This window comes from Vulpes lagopus, chromosome 1 (genome assembly GCF_018345385.1).
Source record: "Vulpes lagopus strain Blue_001 chromosome 1, ASM1834538v1, whole genome shotgun sequence".
NCBI classification, from domain to species: Eukaryota; Metazoa; Chordata; class Mammalia; order Carnivora; family Canidae; genus Vulpes; species Vulpes lagopus.
Genome location: NC_054824.1, coordinates 167,615,453 through 167,636,381, shown reverse-complemented (window position 1 = coordinate 167,636,381; position 20,929 = coordinate 167,615,453). Strand labels below are relative to the sequence as shown.

Here is a 20,929-nt window from a genome sequence, read left to right as displayed (position 1 = left end):
AAAATAAAATCCCGTAGAATATGCCTCTGGGCTCACGTGTTCCTAGTTTAGATGTCTTGGCTGTTCTGATGGTGCAATCAGTGTGATTGTATCTGGATACTGGATATTTCTTTGTGGCCAGACAGGAACGTTGCCTGTGGAATGGTCAGGTCTGCTCTCCACCATCCCTGGCTAGTTCACTGCTATAAACATTTTGCCCTTTCACTCCAAGAAGTTTCACGAAGAACGGTCCCTTCTCTGTTCAAGATGTAGATCTATTTCTGCCACATGTCAGCTGAGGTTGTTTTATAAACTTAAAAATAGCCTCCACTTTTTATTCTCATTCTTCTGTTACTCCAGTCCTCTATTCTGTGTATTGTCTTTCCACTCTCTTTAGCAAGTTATTGTATTTGCTGAAATGATACAGAAGTCCCAGGATGGGAGGTGGTGAGGAAGTGAGATGATAAATTAGAAACACAGCAGCAGAACAGAGGGAGGTGAGGACAGCGCTTTCCTCTAATTAAAAAAACAAAACTCTTTCAAGTGTTCAAAACTGATCAGATGGCCATACTTATTGCTCATTATAATGGTACAAATATTAATTAGTGAAGCACCATGTGTGCTTTACATGTATTAAATCATATATTGAAAGCATATCCTTCACTATTTTTTTTTTACCTCCATTTTATAGGTGAGAAAACTGAGGTTAGAGAATTTATATGGCTTGTCCAGGGCCACACAGCCAATAGAAGATGCAGAAGGTTTCAGATCCACATGAAGATGGCCCTCAAGCCCATACCATGCCACTTCTCAGGATTCAGATGTGGTCTGAGAGGTCCAATGGGAAGAACTTGTTGCTGTAAATTAAAACATATATAATAAATGCACAAAATCTATATAACCATGCATATAAATGTACATGGAACCACACAGATGGCTTTAATTAGTATCCCTCTTCTGCATTCAAATCAATTTTTTACTGTTTCTTTTCTCCTTTTGTTAGTTTTCAAATATCTTGAGTCACTGTTAAAGTGAACATTTTCCCTGCTCTGGAAGGTCATTTCAAGGTCTTCTACACGATAGGCATGTTGCCACAAGTCAAAAGCTTTTATTCTGGTGTTGCCAGGTAGTTCCCAGTTCATCATTTCCAAGATCAAAGTGTAAAAAATTACCATTTCAATCCAAATGTATTCAAGGTTTATCATGTTACTAGATTTGTACAGTACATTGATTCAGAGGTTGAACTTTGGCATTTCATAGATTGCTTTCAATTCCTTCTCTGCCACTTTCTAGTTCTGGGACCATAGCTGTCTGTGTTCTAAACTGTTTTCCCCATCTGTAAAATGGGTATAACAATGGTACTTAGTAGAGTTATTAGGATTAAACGAGCTAAAGCTGAAAAGCACTTAGTACAATCCTTGATACAGTAAGTGCCCAATACATGTTAGCTGTTACTATCAAAAGTAAACCGCTAATCTTACACTTTCCTCTATTATACAGTGGGGGAGGATAAAAAATAGCTGAATGAATTGTGTGATATTAATTTAGATTGTTTTTTTTTAGGGACAATGTTCTGTTCCATAAATCCTGAAAGGTAATAGAAGTATCTTTTCTGAATGGAGCCTTCTGAATTAGGACATTGAGAATATCAACAAATGCCTGTCAGGTAGATTCAATTCCTTTTGTTTTCACTTTTATTTCTTTTTTCTTATATTTTTTATTTTTCCCCAGTTATTGACATATAATTGACAGTATATAAACTTGTGTTATTTAAGTATACATCATGATTTCTTTGTAACCGTATATTCACTTTCTTTGTTGTTTTTTTTTTTCAGCTTTATGGAGGTATCATTGACAAAATTGTAAGAGAAGCTGCACATTGTGATGACTTGATATATGTATGTATTTTGAAATGATTGCTATAATAAGGTTAATTAACACATCTGTCACTTCACGTGGTTACCTGTTTTGTGTGTGTGTGGTGAGAATGTTTACATAAGATCTGTTCTTTTAGCAACTTTCAAGTATACAATATAGAGTTATCAACTAAAGTCACCGTGCTGTACACCAGGTCTTCAATACTTAGAACTGAAGATTTGTATCCTTTTACCAACATCTCCCCATTTCTCCTACCCTCTAGCCCCTGGTAACCACCATTCTAGTCTCTATGAGTTCAACTTTTTTTTTTTTTTTTTTTAGCTTTCTCATATCAGTGAGATCATACAGTGTCTGTCTTCATCTGCCTTATTTCACTTGACATAATGCCTTCTAGTTTCGTCCATATAAAGGGCAGGATTTCCTACCTTCTTACGAATGAATAATATTCAATTCTATCCAATCTTATGGATAATGATATTCCATTCCATTCCATTCCATTCCATTCCATTCCATTCCATTTCTTTAGCCATCTGTCAGTGGACATTCATGTTGTTTGTTGGTCTTGGCTATTGTGAGTAATGCTGCAATGAATATGGGGTGCACATAGCGCTTTGAGATACTGATTTCATTTGGGTAGATACCCAGAAGTGGGGTTGCTGGATCATACGGTAATTTTATTTTATGTTTTTTGAGGAGCCTCCGTACTGTTTTCCATAGTGGCTGCACCAACTTACATTCCCATCAACAGTGTGCTTTCTGGGTAAGGGGGTGGTAGGAGTGCTGCCACGTATTTTGATGTGGATAGAAGAGGATTTCTCCTCTCAAGTTTTAACTCTGACTGAGCACTGCTCTTTCTCTTCAGAGTTTAGGGTTAACATGAAGAGAAACGTTATTCTCTATTCTGGATAGTTTTTTGGGAAATATTTTCAGGCTTGTTTCTATGTTTCAGAACCAGCCACAAAGTTTGTCTTTCCATTCTGACAAACCAGCAGACGTCATCTCCAACGTCATCTCTAAACAGGGACCTGGGGAACAATTTTGGTGAACAGCTAAACCCCAAATATGCATGAGAGGCATGTGGAAACATGCATGAAACTTTCAGGATGCTATAGGAGGAACTTAAAACACAAGACTTGGATATCTAATGCAATCAGAAGGCTGTACCTTAAGCAGAAAAGAGAAATCTCTGCTTTCAAGTGAATTGATTGAAGGGTACCTGGCTGGCTCAGTTTGTGGAGTGTGTGACTCTTGATCTCAGGGTTGTAGGTTTGAGCTGTTTGGGGTATAGAGATTGCTTTATTTATCTGAGAGAGAGAGAGAGAGAGAGAGAGTCAGTGAGAGAGAAAGAGAGAGAGAGCATGAGCAGGGGAAAGAGCAGTGGGAGAGGGAGAAGCAGACTCCCCACTGAGCAGGGAGCCTTACGTGAGACTTGATCCTTGGAACCTGAGATCATGACCTGAGCCTAGGGCTGATGCTTAACCGACTGAGCCACCCAGATGCCCCTGAAAATAAAATCTTAAAATAAAATAAATAAGTTGCACTGATTGTTTTCGGTGTTCTTTTAATTTTACCATCCCTTATGTCATCTCTAAGTTCTGGCAGTCTGATAATCTGAAAACAGTCGCTCTAGGAATATTTGTGTCTGATTTGTGTCTGGTAAGAGATCATAAGGTCCTTGGAAGTATCAGGAGCTGTTCTTCTTTTGAGCTATTTATTAAGGGAAAAAGGGCAAAAGTATCCTGTAAACTGTAGAGTTATAAATAATCCTTAAAATAAACTATATAAGCATCTTAGCCTTAAAGGAATGATTAAACTTACTGTGAATGGTCTTAAGAAGCATGCACCAGCCTAATGGGGGAGCAATGGTAGTGTGGCAGAGGTAAGAGCATTCTAATCACCAGTGATGTTTTGGGGGAGCAGTGGGCTTTCTTGGAAACTAGTGGGTTTCTAGTCACTGGTTATGCTCTCATGTGACTTGTGCATCTACTAGTTACAGGTGTTGTAGAAAGCCTTGACAAGGGATCCCTGGGTGGCGCAGCGGTTTGGCGCCTGCCTTTGGCCCAGGGCGCGATCCTGGAGACCCGGGATCGAATCCCACATCAGGCTCCCGGTGCATGGAGCCTGCTTCTCCCTCCGCCTGTGTCTCTGCCTCTCTCTCTCTCTCTGTGACTATCATAAATAAATAAAAAATTAAAAAAAAAAAAAAAGCCTTGACAAGATCAATGACTTTTTCACTCTGTCTTACAGGTGTATGGTGGGCTACCAGGATAGCCCAGTGGTTGAGCATCTGCCTTCGACTCAGGGTGTGATCCTGGAGTCCTGGGATGGAATCCCACATCAGGCTGCCTGCAGGGAGCCTGCATCTCTCTCTGCCTCTCTCCATGTGTCTCTCATAAATAAGTAAATAAAGTCTTTAAAAACAACAACAACAAGTGTATGGTGGAGTTTTTCAGAAGTTACATGATTTGTGATTTCACAAGTGATTAAATGAAGACATATATATAAAAATCCAGATATCTCCCATTAAATAACGTGATAAAGAGACTTCTAAAAATGTAAAACGATGCCATTCTTGTAACTAATTTTTGCTTTGCAAAATTGTAATGTTTCATAAAAATGTTTTCTGAATTAACATGTACTATATAATTTATTACTGTTGTTTTCAATGAATTAATACATAAACATTTTTAAAAAGATTTATTTATTTATTTATTTATTTATTTATTTATTTATGATAGACATAGAGAGAGAGAGAGAAAGAGAGAGAGAGAGAGAGAGGCAGAGATGCAGGAGGAGGGAGAAGCAGGCTCCATGTCAGGAGCCCTACGTGGGACTCAATCCCAGGACTCCAGGATTGCGCCCTGGGTCAAAGGCAGGCGCTAAACTGCTGAGCCACCCAGGGATCCCCCACATAAATATTTTTAACTCTCCAGTTTTAATCTCTAACAGGGTGAATACAGTTATTATTCCCACAAATGCAGACTGTTTGAGGCCTTGTATTATCTATTGCTGTATAACAAATCACCCCCAAATTTAGTGGCTTAAAACAACAAACATTTATTATCTCACAGTTTCTGTCTGTGTGGAACTCTGGGTCTCATGAGGTTGCAGCCAAGATGTTGATGCTGTCATCTGGAAGGCCCAACTGGGCTAGATAGAGAACCTGTCTCTAGAAAGGCTCACTGGCTGTGGGCAAGAGGTCTTTGCACCTTGCCTTGTGTGTACTCACAACATGACAAGTAGCTTTCTTCAGGATGAGTGACCCATGAAAGAGAGTAAAATGGAAGCCACATTTTATGACCTTGTATGAGCTAGTCTCTGGGGTCACACCTCACCATTTTGCCACATTGTCTTCGTTAGAAATGAGTTACTCAATACAGCCCAGGTAAGGGGAGGAGAATTAGGCTCAACGGAAGATGAGTATCAGAGAATTTGAGGACATATTTTAAAAATGCAAAGTCTTCTTTAAGAACCATTGGACTAGGTGATCTTTAAGGATATTTTTAACCTGAGTTTCCTTGGGGAAGGGAGATGAGGTCAATGTTTAGGTCAGAATAGAGATCCAAGGGGCCCTCTTGAAAGGATTTCCCTCATTACCTACCTGGCAGATTTCCACTAATTCTTTGAAATTAAGTTCAGAAATCGCTTCCTTCAGAAAATGTCTAGGTCCCTTCCTCTGTACCACCTTTGTTCCTACGTATACATCTGTGCTTATGCTTTTCAGACTGTACTGCAATTATTTTGTTTTTTATTCTCTCTTCTCATTAAACTGTGAGCTTTGTAGGTCAGGGATGTTCTTTCTTGCTCCAGGACCCACTTGTCTGTCTTCTGGAGCCACATTTAGTCTGTGTTCACTTATTCTTTCACATAGTTCCATCTATAGTGTCACACACTGTGTTAGCATTGGGCAAGATTCCTGCTTTCGTGTTGTATTTTAGTAGGAAGACACACAATAAACAAGTAAACCAACAAAAAAGATCGCTTCAGAAAGGGATCCATGCAATGGAGAAAATAAACAGACTGAGTTATGTAGGTTGTGGTGAGTAGTGAGTATAGCCATTTAACGTAGTCAGAAAATGTTAAATCCGAAGTGCCATGTACAAGGGAGAAACAGATCTGAGGTGAAGAATCTGTAGGCCAGAAGTGGCACCTCTGTCACTTGCCTTTAAAAGATTTATTTATTTATTTATTTATTTATTTATTTATTTATGATAGACACAGGCACTTCTGTGGCCAGAAGTGGCACCTCTGTCACTTGCCTTTGACTGTATCTATCGACAGAGAGAGAGAGTAAGGTTGTTTGGACAGAAATGTGTCCACTAAGGAGGTTGGGAATTAGCCAGGGACACACAGAACCCACAGTAAGTAATGATGTTGAGCCTTGAACTCAGGCCACAGGTTTAGTACAGTTCGTGATGAGTACAGGTTGTGCTTATCTCCCCTGAACTCCAGAGCTTGTTGGAGGGAAGTGAAGCCTGCCTATTTTAAAGGACTGGAGCACACAGGGAGTAGGTGTCGTTGTGGTGCACGAGGGACAAAGAAACACAAAGCAAAGTGTTGATGAGTGTGGGAGCGGCAGAGCTTTCTGGCTTTTCGTGTTTGCACTTGTTCCTGGCTGCTCTGTTGGCCCATCCCTGCAGGCCCAGGTGCCCTCATGTAATCTGCCCCCCTATCCAACCTGCTCTCAGGGAAAATTCCCCAGTCCTGGAAACCTGCAGTTGGTACATAATAAAGGTGTGGTCCAGCTGGTTTTTATAGAGCAGAGGCGCGGCGTTCTGGGAATCTAGCTGGGGAAAGATTCCTGTAGGTGTCTCTGACTTTGCAAACATTTGAAAAATTGAGTCTTACTATCCTAAAAGGAAGCAATTAACAAAGAGTAAAAGCCCCCAAATCCTCATATGTTGACTCTCTGTGAAACCTTCTCTCCCTTTTATCATATGTTATGCAACTATTTACAGGTCATTTTCTTTTGAACTGAACTTTATTCACTTTTAATGTATTTTACATGGGTAGATGCCCAACAAAGTTAAAAAAAAAATGAGAGAGAGAATCTGAGGTGCCTGGATGGCTCAGTCAGTTGGGTGTCTGCCTTCGGCTCAGGTCATAATCCCAGCCCCTATATTGGGCTCCCTGCTCAGCGAGGAGCCTGCTTCTTCCTCTCTCTCTGCCCCTTCTCCCTATGTGTGTGCTATTTTGCTTTCTCTCTCTCTCATGCTCTCTCTCAAATAAAATCTCTAGAAAAAGAATCTAAAACCATGTATTCTAGGGTACAAGGGCCTGGGGTTTGCTTGAGATACCTTCCCCAGGCAATATAAACGTAGGATGGTGGTTGAATGCATGATATATCTTTCTCACCAAGAGTTTCTAATCAGGGAAATGCTTCCGTTATAATGTTAAGTAGAGATTGAGCTGATGGAATTTAATGTAATAGATTATCATGCATAAGAGAAAGATCTGGAAGGAAATGAACCAAAATGTTTAAAGGATGATCTCCAATTGTAGCATTATAAATGATTTTAATTTTTACCTCATTTTCTGTATCATCTGAAATTTCTAGAATGAAAATGTATTAACATTATATCAGATAAAGAAATTTGGTTTTCTCTCAAAATATTTCTTTCAGAAAAGAGAGAGTTGCCTTACATTCTGATCCTTTTAGAGTCTTTTGTATTATGGGATGCTGACTTTTTTTGAACCACAAAATACTCTTTGGAGAAAACACATTAGCTTGAAATGACATTAAGAAATCATGAACTATTGGGGTGCCTGGGTGGCTCAGGGAGTTAAGTGTACAACTCTTGATTTCAGCTCAGGTGATGATCTTAGGGTTGTGAGATGGAGCCCTGAGTCGGGCTGGGAATGGAACCTACTTAAGATTCTCTCTCCCTCTGCCTTCCTCACCCTTTTCTGTCTCTTCTAAAAAAAAAAAAAAAAAAAAAAAAAAAAAGAAAGAAAGAAAGGAAGGAAGAAGAAGAAATCATGAACTTTTAGATGATTATGGTAGCCTTCTGGTTAAAAAAAAAAAAGCAAAGAAATTTAACATGAATTTAATGAATTTGTTCTTTGAATAAGATCCCTAAATTGCAAGCCTTGGATATCATCATGAACAGCTTTCTGAAAATCTCTTACATAGCGATACTGTAAGTGGTTCCCCTGGGAAGATCATGAATATATACTTGTAGGATGACTAAGACAAATCATTGTCTGTTTTTGTGTGTGTGGGTACTTGCGGCTTGGGATAAAAACTTCAATGGTGGCATTATAGTTTAAAAAACATACAAATTAGTTGAAGGGAGGATGATGTTTTCCATCTGGAAAATTGTCAGATGGTGCAAAAAGTGTCTCTAGTGATATGGAGAGTACTTGCCACTAGACACATATGGCGAATGTGAATCAAATACCCTCATGGAATGCAAGAGTAGAAGAAAGAAATATTTCTAAATCGAATGTTGTTTTGTATAATGTTACTTTAAATATGTATGCTTGCTTAAATTAATAAATCAAACATTGAAATGAGATACATAACTCTTTCATTGATGTCCCTCCCTAAAGGCTTATATTCAAATTGGTGGAAACCATTAAAATTATTTTTTTCTCTTTGGGAAAGTGACCTTACATTAGGGTCACTTTCAATTTCTTATACTTTTATAATAAGAGCAAAATCAAAAGCACAAAGTTGTTATCCCTTCCAGGGACTCTTAAAATTTAATAGACATTTATGCTTTTATGTAAGTAATTAAACTTTAACGGCGAGATCCTAGGCATCAGCCAATGGATGGGGAAGTACTGAGGGAGGAAGCTAGGTCTGTGTGTCCTTAGAGGACATCATCTTCAATCTGAGTGAGGCTGGCTTTGCAGGGAAAGTTTTCATCAGGGACAATTTCTTGGAGGGGTGACCTTGAAGTTCAGTCTACAAGAAGGTGGTAGGCGTCTTAGGAAGAACGGAATAAAGGACCACGGGTCAGTGATCTGCTGCATTATGAACCACCCAAAGCTTAAGGGCTTAGAATGTCACTCGTTTGTCAGTATTCATCGGTTTGTCACTATTCTTTGACATGACAATTGGGACAGAACTCAGCTAGGATGGCTCATCTCCCTCTGCAGTTGTTTGCAGTTGTTGGTGGTCATGGATGGCCTCGCTCACAGTCTGGTGGCTCAGTAAAGTTTCCTGTAATGGCTGGACTGCTGGACTCTACATGTGGTCTCTCTCATCCTCACAGATGGACTTGTTCACGTGACCACAGTGTCCAAAGAGGATGAGAGCAAAGGGTTCAGGGCTTCTGGAAGCTGAGGCTTGGAAGTCATAGGATGTCGCTTCTGCCATATTCTGTTGGTCAAAGCAAGTCACAAAGTCATCCCAGATTCAAGGCAGTAGAGAAACAGTTTCCATGTTTTTATAGGAATTGCTGTAAAAAATCCATAGCCATATTTAACTTCTTGCACGGCATGTCAGATGAGGAGGATAGTTTCTGTAAGGGAGTAGAGACAAGAAAATGTAGACTTCATAGTAAGAATTTTAAGGAGTTGAGCCTGCTTAAAATAGGGAAGAAGGCCTGTTGGTGAGCATCTGGAAATCAACCAGGGGAGGCTGCCTGAGGGGCCCAAGGGCTGTAAGCCTAGAACCAGAACACTGATATGAGATTAGTAAATCTCAGTGCATGTACCCTGGCCACTGCCTCAAAGGGTTCAGTTTCATTCATTTTCACTATCATTTCTACTTCTTTTTTAAAGGGGGTTTTGTGGGATCCCTGGGTGGCTCAGCAGTTTAGCACCTGCCTTTGGCCCAGGGTGTGATCCTGGAGTCACACATCAGGCTCCCTGCATGGAGCCTACTTCTCCCTCTGTCTGTGTCTCTGCCTCTCTATCTCTCTCTCTCTCACATGAAAAAATAAATAAAATCTTAAAAATAAAGGGGAGGTTTGTTTTTGAGAGAGAGAAAAAGAGAGAGTGAGAACAGGGGGAGGGGCAGAAAGAGAGACTCTTAAGCAGACTCCATGCTCCACATGGAGTTGGACGCAGGGCTCGATCTCACAACCCCAATACCATCACCTGATCCGAAATCAAGAGTCAGAGTCTTGACCAACTGAGCCATCCAGGCACCCCTCATTTCTTTTTAAAGAATTTTTGCTTTGAGATCTTAGAAGACTCTGTTTCATGAAAGTGCCAATTCTAGAAATGGACATTACAAAAGCCTTTGTGACTCTCAGAAGACAAGAGAGCACAGGGACTATAATGACACTGGCTAAGCGCCTGAGCTCTGGAGCCAGACAGACCTTGGTTCAAATATTGTCTTCATCACTTGAAGCCATGTGGAATCAGATCAGTCACTTAACCTCTCTGGGCCTCAGTTTCCCCCAGCATCATACAGGGCTAAATTCACCCCTTCTCCACAGGAGCAGTGTGAGGATTGATAATACACTTACAGATTTACCTTAGGGCCTCAAGCATTAAATACATAATGTCAATTAATGTTAGATATTATAGCCTTTGGATATTAATTCTTCATCTGTAAAATGAAGTACTGCTGCTGAAAGTCCAGGGTCTTATTTTTTTTTTTTAATATTTTATTTATTTATTCATGAGAGAGAGGGAGAGACACAGGCAGAGGAGAAGCAGGCTCCATGCAGGGAGCCCGATGTGGGACTCGGTCTGGGACTCCAGGATCACGCCCTGGGCCTAAGGCAGGTGCCAAACCGCTGAGCTACCCAGGGATCCCCTCAGGGTCTTATTTTTAAAATAACTTATTTTAGGGGATCCCTGGGTGGCGCAGCGGTTTGGCGCCTGCCTTTGGCCCAGGGCGCGATCCTGGAGACCCGGGATCGAATCCCACATCGGGCTCCCGGTGCATGGAGCCTGCTTCTCCCTCTGCCTGTGTCTCTGCCTCTCTCTCTCTCTCTGTGACTATCATAAATAAATAAAAAAAAAATTTAAAAAAAAAAAATAATAAAATAAAATAAAAATAACTTATTTTAAAAATGGATTATCAGGAAATTTGCAAATGAAAGGCCTATTCCCATTCCCAAGGATAGAGTTGGGTCTTGTGATTTGCATCCAAGAAGGTCTTCATCAAAGCTAATGGCTTCTCTTCTCTGAAAGGAAACTGACCTCCTGGCAAGCATATCTTACAAGCAGTTGATGCTTTGAAGAATAAACACATTTATCTTCTATCTGAATGTATTATATGAGATAAATCAGGATGCTGGGGACTGTTCACTTTTAAAAACATATTTTTTGCCTATTTAATGCATACTGTAGATCTACTGTGTTAACAGATTCTGTGCTAGGTATTGGAGACATAATGATGAGTGAAATCAACATCGAGCCTCTCAACAGCTGCTTTTAATAGTCCGCACTAAATAAGGCCTAAGTAAAAATATCCATATTTTTCCCCTCAGGGAATGTTTACTAATAGATTGCCTAATTTTTTTTTTTTGTATTTAATCCTGGGCCATTATTCATATGAACTTAATAGAAATAATTTCAACTGTTTGGGAAAAAAAAAGTTATTTTAATAGATAATGCTAGAGCCAACCCTAAGTCAGATGGTCCATCTGTCTGGCAAGTAGAGTGAAAACCACATTGGTTAACAGTGTAGGGCTTCCCTGAACCCCTCAGCCAGACAAGGAGAGATTTTCCCAAGGCTGGTTGGACCCCTTATTGAACAACATAAAGTAAGAGAAACTTTTATACGTAAGTACCTTCTAAAAAAATATTGATACATACTAATGTGGGAAGAGTTAATGCCTCTCAGATGACGTTATTTTGGATTTATACTTGGTTGTATTCACATTTTTCGTATCTCTATAAATGAATAACGCTTTTTAATAAAAAGATTATTTCTTTATTTATTTATGAGAGATAGAGACACACCAAAGAGAGAAGCAGGCTCCCTGCAGGGAGCCCGATGCAGGACTCGATCTCAGGACCCTGGGATCAGGACCTGACAAAGGTAGCAGCTCAACCACTGAACCACCCAGGCATCCCAATGAATAACACTTTTGACTCAGTAAATAGAATGCGTCAAAGTCTTACATAACAAGGCCCCCTTTAGGTCTTAGCAGACTTCAAACTCAGGCTACATGTAAATAAAACATAAGCCATTTGACAGTGTATGGAAATAGGTTCAGCAGAAAAACATGCCATGTTTTGGCTTCATTTCTGTTCCAGGAAATGGGGATGCATAAGTGGCTCCAAACAGGTGGTCACAACCAGAGAAAAGTGTCCCACATCTTTTTCATTATTCCATTCAGAGCATCTGCTTGATGCCAAAGAAGGATCCTGGCCTCCCCACTGTGTACCACTCTTCTGTAACTTTCTAAGGCCCAATTTAGAAGAACAGATTTTCCACTCTGCATCTCTTTCTCCCACTCCTGATTCACACCTGCAGTTCTGCCTTCAGCCATTTCCCAGGAAATAGTTGAATCAGTCACATTGTCTTATGTCATATGCTTTAATTATAATCCAAAAAGCAGGTAATGGAAAGTATTGACACACAACTAATTATCAGACAAAAAAGCAATGTTTCTTCAAATGTGGTGAATAAAGTAGCATGTAATCTATTGTCAATTAACTATGAATGTGCCCATCCCAGCACTTTTAAAGAGAATCCCTCAAGACTGAGAAATACATTTTTAATGGAGCCACCCGTGCCTTGAGGCCTTGAGAACTTTAACAAGAATCAGTCCATGAAAAGAATTGCTATAAGCCTGTATAATAAATTAAACATAAATTTTAAATTATTCATTGAGTCTTCCTAAGAGATTGAGATGCTGTAGGGATAATGAAAATGCAATTTAATAAGCAATCCATAGTGATTTTAAAAGGGAGGTAAAAAAGAAGGGCCCATTAAAATTTCACCTTTGCTAAAGAATGAGCTAAAAGGGTAATTTTAAATTAGTAGTACTAATTAACATGAACTTGCAATGAAAGACATTATTTTAAATTGTATTTTATTATTATTTTTAATTAAAATATATTTGGTGTATAATGTATAAAGTTAAAGGTATGCAACATGTTGATTTGATACATTTACATGTTGGAGTATGATTGACACTGTTGACATTAGATAATGGCTCTATTATGTCACATAGTTATTTCTTTGTGGTGGGAAAAATTAAGATCCAGTTTGTTAGCAAGCTTGATTTAATACCACAATATTGTTGTTTATAATCCCTATACTGTACATTAGATCTTTAGGACTTATTTATCTTTATCTTTAGGACTTATTGCAAGTTGTACCTTTAGATAATATCTTTCTTATTCCCTTACTTCCAGCCCCTAGCAACCCCCATTTACTACTTTATTTTGTATTTTAATGCCATTTTATTGGTTTACAGTATTACCAGTTTAATCATAGAATAGAACTTAGGGAGAAAATAATAATAGTAATAATAAAAATGATACTCTTTATGAGTTACTTTGATTGGATTGTTTCATAAGTTATCCCTAGATCATATAGGTAACTGAGTATAGAGAGATTAAGTAAGTTGCCCCTGGTCATGGAACTAGGATTTGAACAACTGCCTTTTGTAAGGCTAAAACCTGTGTTTCTCCACAACACTATTCTAGTCAAACTGTATTGCCTCATGAAGTTGCATCAGTGAAAAGAAGTAGCTAAGAGCTCCGGAGTCAGAGTTCAGGTTCAAACACCAGCTCTTCCTCTTATAAGGTGTGGCACCTTGAATAGTAAATCTAACTCCAATGTACTTCAGTTTCTTCCTATTAATAGAAACAATAATGTGAGAATTAAATGGGAATATTTTCTTCCTATTAATATTTTCGTAGTATTTTCTTCCTATTAATAGAGACAATTTTGTGAGAATTAAATAGGAAAATGTATAAAAGAGCAATGAACCCAATCAATGCTGGTTCTGCAGTGAAAGTTCAATATGTGGTATTGCTATTGCTAGTATTGTTGCTGTTACTGAAAGTAAAGAAAAGAAAAAAAAAAAAGGTGTGGTGTGTTAGGTGGCAAACAAATCTAGGTAGTGCCAGATGCTCTTGCTGGGTCAGATTACTCTTTCAAGTCATCAAGCCTGGGTGATCTCAGTTGGTCTCATTCATGGCCTGCTATCCTGCTAAGTAACTAATGCATCCAATTTAGTTGTAATCCCCATCCTGTACCACCTGTTGACAACACAGGAGACCCTTCAGCTTCCTTTGGGTACTGTCATGGCAGGTTCATGGTCAGGTCGGTTTCTTTCCTTGATGTATGTCCTCCTTGAGGACAACCTCAACAGGGAAATAAATCTCTGACAGATTTCTCCATTTTGAAACACCTCTTCCGCATTTCAGATTGCTAGGACTTTTTTTCTTCAAAGAAAGCCTAACTGAACTTTTCTAGCTCAATCACAAAACAGTGGTTTTACCCTTCTGTGGCTTTTGAAATTCCTTTCTGAAGATGGAAGGATAGTGTGATGGGTTGAATTGTGTCCTTCCAAAATGCGTATGTTGAAGCCCTAACCCCTAGTACCCCTTAGGACGTCACTGTATTTGGATATAAGCCTTTAAGTAGATAATTAAGTTAAAATGAGGTCATATGAGTGAGCCCTAATGCAATGTGACCGGTGTCCTTATAAGAAGAGGAGATTAGGACATATGACCATGTGAGGACACAGTGACAAGGGAGTCATCCAAAAGGAGAGAGGCCTCAGAAGAAAACGAACCTGCCAAGACCTTGATCTAGCCTCCAGAATAGTAGGGTATCTCTGTAGTTCAAATCGCACAGTTTCTGGTGTTTGGTAATGGCAGCCCTAGCCAGCTACTGCACGTAAAATGGTCTTCAGGTGGTCTTTAAGCAGGAGATACTGCACTCAAGGCACGCTCTAGTAAAGCCTGGGGTAGAGGAAGAGGAGTCACTGCCGGGCCCCTCAGGGTCTCAGGTTTGCAAGGGTCAGTGGAAGAACAAAAACTCTGGCTACTTCGAAGGCACCCTGTTGAACAGTTGTCCATCTGAAATATCTTTCTCCACAGATTAGAAATTATATCACTAGCAATTTATAGGGAAGTACTGAAGGCTTGTGTGTGTGTGTGTGTGTGTGTGTGTGTGTGTGTGTTGTCAACCTTTGAAAGGAAAAGGTTAAGTGATTCAGCTAGGAAAATTGAGTTTATTTAGTAAGAGCGGAGGAATCTCAATTTGAGATAAGCAAACTATGGTGAACTATAGGCAAGTCCAAAGAACAATGGAGGAGTGTAGCCTTTTATAGAGGAAAGGGGGCAGTTGGGAGGGGTTGTTTTGAACAAAAGTTATTTGGAAGAAAATGAGAGTTTGAAGTGGTTGTGGCTTCTCTTGAGCTGCAGGTGAGGGACGCTTGCTGTTGCTGGGTGGAGAGAGAACCTGCCTTCTTCAGGCTGGACTGTGCACGCTGTGTTGAGTGGTGTGTGTGAGACACCTCCCTTCATGGCTTTCCAACTCCCATTGTGAGGTAGGGTCCCTTAGCACGTTTTTCACCATGTTCAGCATCTCCTGACAAAGTGAGCCTGTACCAGGTCACTGAGATGCTGTTGGTAGACTGTCAGGGTGGGATGTGGGATTTGAGGGATTCCAGGAAAGGGGCAGTGCAGGAAAGGATGGAAAGACACAGATCATCAGATCCTTTCCCTCCTGGTCTGCCCAACACCAGCCTGGAAGAACCTCTGACTGGTTTGTGGGAAGAAGGGTGGAGTTCTGTTTCTTCCTTGGTGGTGCCTCCTTCCCAGAATGTGAGCCTCTCTGGGCCTGGGGGAGCACAGGGCTGTGGTGATTGCTTCATGGTTCAATGGTTGAGATGGCTGTTCTTTGAGGGCCGTCATTTGGCCTTTTAGCTGCAACATTCTGATCAGAAATATCTGCTTTGAGTGTAAGGGATGCGGTGCAACTGGGGAAGGAAGTTTGGAGAACAATCAAAACAAAACACCCCGGCCATAGCTCAGTATGACAGAACTCATTCCTGCCTCCTGCCCTCCACCAAAGTGTTTAAGGTTTCCTGTTTTTCTTACTTCTGACTTTAGTGTGGTATAGTTTACAACTTTGGTATTTTTATTTGTCATCATTTTGTTTTCAATGTGAACACAAAGGAGTCTGCAGCAGAATAAACTGAGTAGCTTATAGAAATGCTTTTTTATTTGAAGTCAGATGAAATTTGTCCTCCAGTAAGATTTCTGCTCCTGCCTACTGGATCTCTCTCTCTTTCTCTCTGTGCCTCCCTCTCTCCTTCCTTCTCCAGGCTCCTCCCCAACCTCAACACCCTCAAGATGTTCTTAGGGAACAGTATTTACTTTTTTGGGGGTGAAATTGTTGAAGACTGAAAAAAAAGCCTTTAAGACTCCCCCAAATGAATTTTTAAGGGTATAATTTCTGACCAGTGGGGGAGATTTTGAGAGGCAGAAGGCCCTCTCAAAGTTTGTAGTAGGTTAGTCTCTATAATCAGTGAGGATTCTGTGGGTGAATGAAATAGAGAATGCTGGGAGGGAGAAACATGGTGATAGCATATGGATGAATGAAGCCTTCTAGAAGCATAAGAAACCTGCATCCCACTTTATCCTGGGTCAAATAGAATGTTATATGTTATAGGAAATGTTGTATTATAGGAAAGAAATTATGTAGGTAATTATTTTTATGCCATTTCACTTAGAGTTTCTTTTTCTTTTCCCAATTAGAGTTTCTTTTTATTAGAATGATAATCACTTTTTTTTCTTCTTTCTAGACAGGAGAATGGAATGTAAGTCAACGTATGGCCCCTAGATGGGAAGTGGTCAAATACAAGAGTGTGAAAAATGCCCCCCTCAGCCTCAGTGTCTGTACTCATGGGTGGGAGAGAAATAGCCATTAATAATGCAGAAGAAAAATACTTTGACTAAATTGCATGTCATTCTGGTAATGTTGCAATTGTCTTTAAATACATAACCTCAACACTTCCCCAAAGAAACTGAATGTATATTTGTGAAGGGTAATTGGGACTGTCGATCAAACACAAAAATAACAGTTTGGGAGAAAATCTTTTTAGAATCTGTACCATATTCTTTTTAGTCTCTGGCCCAAATGACAAAGATGAACTTTGTAAATGCATTTATGTGGGCCTGTCTATTGGCAGTTAACCTGGTGGAGAGGCCACCTAAATTGGACACAGTAAAAGATTTGCAAATAATACCCTCATACAGGAGTATAAAGGAGAATCTATCTTTAGGGGGTTCTGGCCAAGAAAAGTCATTGCATAATTTTATTTGCATAGTTTTCTCTGTAGCATGTTTTAAACACTTTAATAAAGTAGATCAGTTTGGAGATTGTATATAAATTATATTTTCTCTATAGAAACAATATTAGGATTGAACTTTGAAACAAGTCATTGATATGGTCAACAGTATGTTATAAAAGCAAGCACATAGTATTCAAATAAGTCAGTGTATTTTTAAAATCCTAATAAAATAGATTTAAGTATAGCATATATATTGATTACAGAAGAGGATATGATATAAAGATATACTTTTAATGTATCAAAAATTTATTTGCTAACTAGAATTAAACATTTTAATAAGGACTGAATTTGTTTTCTGGAAATTTAGAAAGTCCCTTTTGAGTACCTTGGATCTCTTGAAAAATAACTTTACACAATTTTCTGCAGAAGATGACATTCCCCCCCTGCTTATTTTACTCTCCATAGCAAGCAAAATCATTCCACTGACGTTAGCATTATTATTCAGTGATACTCAAAACATGCTTGTTGTCAGGAGCGCTAGCAGTGTTTTGTCTACCAAAGGTTTTTATTTTAAAGGTATATTACAAAACTAGTACATATTCATAGCACACAATTTAAAATAAGCAGAAAAAAGAAAAGTAACGTCTCATAATTTTGCATCTATGAGATAACTGCTGTTTCCTAATGTGCATGTTCACAATCTTAAAGCAACCAGTTTTTTAATCTAAGAAAAAAATCTTATCGAATATGTATAGCATCATTTAAAATAGATGCATATTATTTCATTTTATATGCTATGTTTTATTTAACCATCCCCCATTTCTGGGCATTTCAATTGCTTTCATTGGTTTTGCCATAATACTTGTAGCATCCACACCTGTGGTTTCATTGGTTGTTTGCTTCATTCAGGCAAAGGGGAAAAGCTTCAGTGCAGTTTACAGATGGGTCTGCTGACACCCATTGGACATGGACCACTGAGGTGCCAGCAGAGCCATTTGCTCCAGAGGTTGGAGGAGGAGGCAAATCCTCCCAATGGACAGTTTTGAGCAATCTACCTTGTATTCCATTTTACCTGGAGGGAGAGATCGGAGGACTGACGGCAAGGAGGTTTGGGGAGAATCCGTAGATGATACTCTTGCATTGGGCTCTAGGGTATGTCCTGCAAGAGTACTGATCAAAGAGCATCTACTCCAGAGGCAACTCTCCATAATAGGGTGGGCATGGTGAGCTCTTCTGTGGATGTCGCTCGGCTTCTTCCCCAGCTGTGCTGGTGCTTGTGCAATGTTTTGTGAACAAATCAGGAGTCAGGTTTGGAGGCTGCTAACAACAAGGCTGTCAAAAACAAAATTCTTCCTTACATGGGTGCCTGGGTGGCTCAGTCGGTTAAGCATCTGCCTTTGGCTCAGGTCATGATCCTGAAGTTCCAGGGCTGGGATCCCTGCAGAGTGAGGAGTCTGCCTCTCCCTCTGCCCCTCTGCATGCAGTCTCTCTCTCTCTCTCTCAAATAAATAAATAAAATCTTAAAAAAATTATTTTCCTTCCAAAGACTGACTTGGCCATTAGACTTTTGGAATGCCAAGTTTTCTAGGCAATGCCCAATCCTGGACATTTCATATGGCAACATATGCCAAGAGAGGTGTGGAGGGATGAGCCACCTGTTTGAACCCCTTCTGACCCAGCAGCACCAATTGTGGAATACTGAACTACCAGGACTGTATCACTTTTTGGAAAGAGCAGCAAGACTCAGTGAATGGGATGAATTGTCTTTCTAGGAGAAGTTACCTGTTGGACTGATTGGTTCTGCCCTGAAGAACCATTCACAAAGCCCTAGAGCACTTTGAAGAATCCCTGGTGCATTCCAATATCCTTCCCTAGGTCTTCTGCGCTAAGTGAACTTCGCTGAATATGACTAAGAGATGAGTGTTCACCATTATCTCCAATGGGTCTAGATCCACCTGCGTGGGAGCAAACACATGCTGCTATAAAGCTCGGATGACTAATTGTAGAGATGTCTTAGGCTATGCATATGCTTTTCCATAAAGATAGGCTTGGAGAGCAGGGAACTAGTTGGTTTTTGTGGAAGACTTTGTTCTTTTCTAATATGCCATGTACAATGCTTCTTCTCTTGCAGAATAATGACTTCTTAGCCCAGGAGATGGTTACATATTCTGTGGCTTAAAATTATTTTTCTTGTAGTAACATATGTAGAACAAAAAGTATCTCTTAACAATTTTTAAGTGTACATTAAGCCTGTGGTTTTTGCCTCTACACTTGAGCCCACCTCTATTTTCCACGGAAGTTCCATTTTTTCTAATGCCATGACTGTATTTCCTCCAGACCAAGATGCTGTTAATTTTAAAACAAACTACTGTATTAATAGCAACACTTTATTTAAAAGGCTATTCCTGGCAAATTTCCTTGAATGTCATTTATAAGTCACATTCCTATTTCAGAAGTATTAATATGTAGAAAATGTGCGTCACAGAATTGAGGAAATATGTAGCTTCTCTGTGTCCTGTGGCAATGGCCGGAATTAAAGTGTTCCTTTTTTTAAAATAAATATTTTATTGTATTTATTTTTTAAAGTAGGCTCCATGCCCATTGTGGGGCTCAAATTTGTAACCCTGAGATCACATGCTCTACTGGCTGAGCCAGTCAGGCCCCCATGGAACTAGGTTTCTGAGGGTAGAATCACTTTCTGAGTGGTGTCCATGATGACCAGTCTGTAAATCCATACCTTACTGGGCAATCACAAAAGCTCATGACACTACCTGTGCAGGAGAGTTCTGGAATAAAATGTGTCTTTACAAGAATAACAGGGTGTCATAACAATTTCAGAAAAAAAATTTGTTGAAGACTAAAGAACTCCTGCCAAAAAAACGGTTTTAATATTTTTGAATATCCACTATCTGCTGAGAACTTTATATGCATTTCTCACTTTAACCTCAGTACAATCTTGGGAGGTAGGTTTGATCTACATTTTACAGAGGAAGGTAAACAGGCTCAGAGTATTTAAGTAATTGCCCAGATCTGATACGTGGCAGGTAGTGGAGCTGGGGTTTGATACTTGATCTATATGACTCCAGTGTCTGCATCCCTCCCATCATATCAGTTATTCACTGTGCATTAGCCATACCATAGTATGATAGAAACAACTGAATTCCCTAGTCTCTAGTCCCTGTTTCAATATGATTCCCTTCTCCTTAAACCCCTGTGGTGGCCTTTGTCTATAGAATCATGTGTTGTCTACCCATGTACTACATTGTTACGGGTTTCTATTTTTTACCCATTATTTAAAACTTTGTTAGTCAATATTTTACATACCTATGTTCTTTCTCCTGAGTAGATTGTAAGCCCTGAGAAGGTAGCGACTTTGACTGCCATATCTCCCACAGCAATTCACAGATCACTGATGTTCATTTAATACCTATTGATTTGATTTTAATGAGTGTTAGGGAGATATTTTCTGAGGTAGTTGATCTGAAATGGTCAAGATCATTTTAAAGCATTAAGGTACGGTTTGCTGGACTTCTGACAATTCTTGTACCCACCATGTCAGAAATTGAGGAGACTGGTGAGGGAATAAAATTTTAAAATTTGAGAATAGATTTCTCATTAAGGCTTTCTAGAAAATATTTTTACTACTTTAAACCTTTACTTCTAAAACCCCTATAGTTCCCCATGATAGTTCTCATGATGTTTACATTTTGTCCTCAATCACATTACAGCCCACCTCCACCAGAAAAACTTGCCTTACCACATGGACAACCTGTTGTTTATACCTTTGAGCCTTACCTTTTTGAATATTTCAGAAGACTCACACTGAAAATTTTGCAGGTAGAAATATCCATCAACATTAAAAAGGATTCAAGAACACAAAAGCTAATTTTATTTGTAAG

General features: G+C 39.4%; 1 long non-coding RNA gene across 1 annotated transcript; it reads left to right on the top strand.

Annotated features, from left to right (window-relative positions):
* Positions 1–1,523: 1,523 nt before the first annotated feature.
* On the top strand, positions 1,524–2,895 carry LOC121486245. The gene is made up of 3 exons (XR_005986589.1): positions 1,524–1,645; positions 1,815–1,877; positions 2,807–2,895. It is a non-coding gene; the product is annotated as an uncharacterized LOC121486245 (long non-coding RNA).
* The last annotated feature ends 18,034 nt before the right edge of the window (positions 2,896–20,929 follow it).